Genomic DNA, 6,727 nt, shown 5'->3' on the forward strand with positions numbered 1-6,727 from the left:
GAGTATTTAAAAAGGTTTTTTTTTTCACTCAAAAACAAGTTCAGAGATGTTCAATATGGCCCCCTCCAGACACTCGAGCAATATCAACCCGATACTCCAACTCGTTCCACACTCTCTGTAGCATATCAGGCGTAACAGTTTGGATAGCTGCTGTTATTTCTCGTTTAAAATCATCAATGGTGGCTGGGAGAGGTGGCCGGAACACCATATCCTTAACATACCCCCATAAGAAAAAATCGCAGGGGGTAAGATCAGGGCTTCTTGGAGGCCAGTGATGAAGTGCTCTGTCACGGGCTGCCTGGCGGCCGATCCATCGCCTCGGGTAGTTGACGTTCAGGTAGTTACGGACAGATAAGTGCCAATGTGGTGGCGCTCCATCCTGCTGAAATATGAATTGTGCTTCTTGTTCGAGCTGATGGAACAGCCAATCACAGAAATCGATTCTTTTAATCTTATCAGCTGCAGACAGTGCTTGAACCAATTTCAGACGATAAGGTTTCATAACTAACCTTTTTCGTAGGACTCTCCATACAGTTGATTGTGGAATTTGCAGCACTCTGCTAGCTCTGCGAGTCGATTCTCCTGGGCTGCGAACAAATGCTTGCTGGATGCGTGCTACATTTTCATCACTCGTTCTCGGCCGTCCAGAACTTTTCCCTTTGCACAAACACCCATTCTCTGTAAACTGTTTATACCAATGTTTAATACACCACCTATCAGGAGATTGAACACCATACTTCGTTCGAAATGCACGCTGAACAACTGTCGTCGATTCACTTCTGCCGTACTCAATAACACAAAAAGCTTTCTGTTGAGCGGTCGCCATCTTAGCATCAACTGACGCTGACGCCTAGTCAACAGCGCCTCAAGCGAACAAATGTACAACTAAATGAAACTTTATAGCTCCCTTAATTCGCCGACAAATAGTGCTTAGCTCTGCCTTTTGTCGTTGCAGAGTTTTATATTCCTAAAGTTGTGGTATTCTTGTTGAATCACCCTGTATTATCTTTGTTTCCCCGATCATACTCATTTTATGCTTCGGAAAACGATGTCATCTTCTCTAGAATTTTTGAAAATAAATTCCTTTTCTCAATGATACAGAGATGCAGCTATCTGTCATACACTGATCGCAGTGTGAGGCGGCAGAAGTATCTGAAATGTGCAAAGAAATGCATAACTCACGGAAAAGCCCGCCTATTGTGGCAGTGAGATGGCGCTGTGGGTAACTGTGTCGAGTGTCAGTTGTTTTAATAAATATTTCCAACTAATTTTGATTATATATCTACACTTCATAGGATACTTAATGGAGTGTTGTGTAAATAACTTACGATATTACAGTTCGATCCCTCGTTACCTACCCCAATTACGAATGACGCGTCGGAATGATGAATTTCGGTAAACCTCAGTATAATCACTAATTTCTTTGATTTTCTCGTCGAAATTTGAAAGACATATACTGAAGAAAGTGATATGTTGAAATTTTTTGAGCATCTCCACAAAATAGCCAGGCAGTAGATTCATACGAAACAGTTGTCGAGCCAAGTAAACGATCGTTTGACGGAACGCGCCACTATTCCTCGAATCTCCTTTATCTGTTTTACTAATTCTACTTGGTACGTGGCCCAGACTGATAGATAATATTCGAAAAGTGGCCGAACAGGTATATTGTCAGTCACTTCTTTCGTGGATGAATTGCGTGTCCTTTCGATTATCCCAATGAATTTCAGCCTACCATAAAATTTTCGTAGTATGTGTTTTATGTAGGTATGTGACTTAATGGCGCTCAAAATCTCGGCTACTACCTATGTATGGCAGTTGTTGCTCCCGGTGGTCTTCGCCGAGTCGTGTAATCTAACAGCTGTGATTCGCTCCTTCGCATGCGTATATGAAACACATTACATTTGTTAACGTTCAAAGTCAACTGCAAGATCATGCAACACTCATCGACCTACTAAAGGTCTTTCTTCGCTACAGTCTTCCGGCGTAGCGTTCAGATTATGATTTCAGTTTTTCATCACGGGGTCTCTTAGCAACCATAAAGATGGGACAACGAAAATACACGGATCGTTGTGGATGGAAACACCATCGTGGTCGAGACATCAAAGTTACAGACCATTCACGAGCATACATACCGTGGGAGAGATGGCGCAGTCAGCGTTATGATATACTCCCAAAGAACGAACAGAGAGGGCAGCAAGTGGTATCGCATCAGACGATCGATCGCAAACTTTTTGTTAATAAATAAAAAGAAACAGTGAACGAGTAATGATTTTCCACACATTTAGGTATTCTTGAAGGGCAGAATTTCACGTTTTACGTGGCGGGTGGCCACGTTAACAGAGAATTACGGCATCGCAAACACACGAGTGTTCAACAGACATGATGATTTCAGACACAAAAGTTCAACGGCAAATGTATGAGGTGCTAAATTTAGCACTACGTTCTCCACATGATACATTGCTTCATAAGGAACCAATTTAACAAAAGGACACGCTCATATGAGACGCATCAGACTCAGGAGAAATGCTGTAGTAGCTCAGAAGCAAGAACTCATGAAATTAAATAAGTAAAGGGATCACGAAGCGGTACGACAAAATGGTTCGAATGGCTCTGCGCACTATGGGACTTAACGTCTGAGGTCATCAGTCCCCTAGAACTTGGAACTACTTAAACCTAACTAACCTAAGAACATCACACACATCCATGCCCGAGGCAGGATTCGAACCTGCGACCGTAGCGGTCGCGCAGTTCCAGACTGATGCGACTAGAACCGCTTGGCCACACTGGCCGGCAAGCGGTACGACAAAGTAACGAAGATGAAACAGAATGGATTAAACATTTCCACAAGCCACACTTTCACTATCAAATACCAATATCCACGGAACAATACAGGTGAAGGAAACATGTCTATTACCATACCAGGCCGCCTCAAGAGTGACAAAACATGCCGCTTGGCAGAAACGGTTCCTCTTTTAAGTAGTTGAAGGGGAAAGATCCATCATCTTCTAACCAATCCCACCCTGACAACGTTTGTAACTAGCATTTACCTTTGAACGTTACCACTGTTTTTCATTCCGTGCTGTATCTCTGTACTAGGTTAACTTGGAAAGGGCTACAGGGTAAGTTTTCTACGTCTGACCGACCACGAAATCGTCTGAAATCCGCTTTCACACGCGTATTCATGCATCCATAACCATTTGTAGGAAACATCGGTAGTGGAAAGATCTCACATAAGGAAAAATAAAGGAATGCAATGTCTCTTCCCTCCTCCAGAGGGTGATTATGTGCTTGACAAAGTAATGTGCGACATAAAATCGACACCACCAGCATGAAAGATGCATTCTAAAGGCAACGTCCAATAAACAGCTCTGTCTGACTCGTTCAGTCTACACAGTAGTGTCGCCTTTGTTCACTGTGTATGTGGGCGGCGAGAATATTATTTCAGCCATTGAGCGTGGGCGTAAAAATATTTTCTTTCTTTGCTATTCCTGTAACAGAATAAGGTCAAAACGGACTTTTTTTTAAAAAAAAAGATATCCCTTCGTCTTTAAATTGTGATCAAACGGATCTAAATTGAGAGACGTTTCTTCGCTATTACCGTTTCCGGCCACCTCTGTGCGTGGGAGCGAGGCGAATTGTTTCAAACTTTCCTCCTGAAGCCTTAAACGACGCTAGTGACGAGTAGGCGTTCCCAATTACGGCGACTCAGTGGACGCCTGTCCCAGCAGGCAGCGGCTCCCGAAAGGCGGCGGACGCAGCAGGTACAGAGAGAGAAGAGGTCTCCCATCCCCATCCACTCGCAAGGCTCATTTGAAAGCCGGCGTTTTCACTCAAACGGGGGGACAATCAGCGGTGCGAGAAAACAGCTTGCCCGCCGGGCTGCCTCGTTATCTGCCGGGACCTCCCCGTGGGCTGGGAGCTGCCGGTAAATGCAGCGACGGCGCATCTCGCCCCCAGCGCGCCGTTAACAGGTGGCTGACCGAAATTGGACGTTGCTCGCGAGGAATACAACGCGCGACGTGACTGCTATATTGGTATATGCGGTAACCATCAGGGGATTACATTTGAACGTCTGATGGGTGAAAGGATTTTATTTTTATCTTTCATTATTTTTTCGGTTTCCGTTTTGCCGTGTCTGCCAAAGCTACTTGGTATAGGAAGCAGTAACTACATAATTCGAACGAATGCTGAGCTTTCGTAAAATCTGTATCAGCCAACGTCGCATATGGGATATCTGGTAAATGGTTTCGACCGTTACCGGTCATCTTCAGATCAGAAACGCACTGAAACGAATTGTTACAAAGCAGGTATTACTTTCGATATTAGCAGCATTTATAAAAAATTACCCACACTATACAAAAACTAGAATGTAAAATGCTTCTAATCAGAGCACAAAATAGGCGAATATGTCATGGGCAGTGTTATCGATGTTGAAGCAGGGAACTAGTTTCTCGACTTGGCAACTTGAAATACATTTAAATCAAGACATTTAAATCAAAATCTCCTAACATATTCGTGTTTATTAATTGTTAGTATTTTCACCCACTTTAGTTGTAATACACTACAAACCATTAAAATTGCTATACCACGAAGATAACGTGTTACAGACGCGAAATTAAACCGACAGGAAGAAGATGCTATGATAAGCAAATGATTAGCTTTTCAGCTTTTCAGAACATTCACACAAGGTTGGCGCCGGTGGCGACACCTACAACGTGCTGACATGAGGGAAGTTTCCAATCGATATCTCATACACAAACAGCAGTTGACCGGCGTTTCCTGGTGAAACGTTGTTGGGATGCCTCGCGTAAGGAGGAGAAATGCGTACAATCATGTTTCCGACTTTGATAAAGGTCGGATTGTAACCTATCGCGATGGCGGTTTACCGTATCACGACATTGCTGCTCGCGTTGGTCGAGATCCAATGACTGTTAGCACAATACGGAATCGGTGGGTTTAGGAGGGTAATACGGATCGCCGTGCTCGATCCCAAAGGCCGTGTATCACTAGCAGTTGAGATGACAGGCATCTTATCTGTATGGCTGTAACGGATCTTGCAGCCACGTCTCGGTCCCTGAGTCAACAGATGGGGACGTTTGCAAGACAACAACCATCTTCACAAACAGTTCGACGACGTTTGCAGCAGCATGGACTATCAGCTCGGAGGTCATGGCTGGTGTTACATTGACGCTACATCACAGACAGGAGCGCCTGCGATGGTGTACTCAACGACGAACCTGGGTGGACGAATGGCAAAACGTCATTTTTTCGGATGAATCCAGGTTCTGTTTACAGCAACCTGATGGTCGCATCCGTGTTTGACGACATCACGATGAACGCACATTGGAAGCGTGCATTCATCATCGCCATACTGGTGTAAGACCTGGCGTGATGGCATGGGGTGCCATTGGTTACATGTCTCGGTCACCTCTGGTTCGCATTGACGGCACTTTGAACAGTGGTCGTTACATTTCAGACGTGTTACGACCCGTGGCTCTACCTATCATTCAATCCTTGTGAAACCCTACATTTCAGCAGGATAATGCACGACCGCATGTTGCAGGCCCTGTACCGGTCTTTCTGGATACAGAAAATGTTCGACTGCTGTCTTGGCCAGCACATTCTCCAGATCTCCCACCAACTGAAAACGTCTGGTCAATAGTGGCCGAGCAACTGGTTCGTCACAATACGCCAGTCACCACTCTTGATGAACTATGGTATCGTGTTGAAGCTGCGTGGGCAACTGTACCTCCAAGCTCTGTACATCCAAGTTCTGTTTGACTCAATGCCCAGGCGTATCAAGGCCGTTATTACGGCCAGAGGTGGTTGTTCTAGGTACTGATTTCTCAGGATCTATGCACCCAAATTTCGTGAAAATGTAATCACATGTCATTTCTAGTACACTATATTTGTCCAATGAATACCCGTTTATCATCTGCATTTCTTCTTGGTGTAGCAATTTTAATGACCAGTAGTGTATTTTTCAACAAGATAATGCGCTATTTCACAAGGCCAGAACTATGATGGCTCCTGGAACAGTATGGTGGGTTCCAATTGACGTGCTACCCTCTCCTCCCAACTCGCCATATCTGACCCCGTCGAACACATTTGGGCTGTTACTGGACAAGGTGTCAGAGCTCATCGCCCCATCCCCGGAATTTAGTTGTGTGTGCAGATGTAGTGGCGACTCACTGCAGCGAGTTCCAAAGGCCGCATTGGTTCCATGCCACCGTGCATCACCGCTGCTATCTGTGCCAAAGGTGGACAAAGCGGTCATTAGGTAGCTGGTCATAATGTTCCGGCTGATCATTGGATAACAGCCATGCTGTCTGGTGACAGGGACAGTCAGCGTTTTCCTGATAAGGTCGTACACAAACTGACCGATGCCGAGTGTCCAGGCTCACAGGTGGAGAAAGGACCAAGAAGAGGCACGCCGGTATAATACAAAGTAGCACAGCATGTAATATCCATTAGGTACAAAATGAAAACAAAAAACAGTTAAAATTACCATTCTTGTAATGAAAATAATAGAGTAAAATGGACAAGTTGCGTAAATACATGAGTGTTCGATATGTTATGCAATACTTTTTTTCTCGGCCGATTTCGATCGAAAAAACGCGTGTGAGACATCGTAAAATACTCCTTCAGCCCTCTAGTTTCATGAAGCTCCTACAGGTAGAGGCACTACATGTAGTATTCAAAATGGCGTCTGCAACGGAGGTGCTTA

The sequence above is a fragment of the Schistocerca piceifrons genome, chromosome 1, assembly GCF_021461385.2.
Source record: "Schistocerca piceifrons isolate TAMUIC-IGC-003096 chromosome 1, iqSchPice1.1, whole genome shotgun sequence".
NCBI lineage: Eukaryota > Metazoa > Arthropoda > Insecta > Orthoptera > Acrididae > Schistocerca > Schistocerca piceifrons.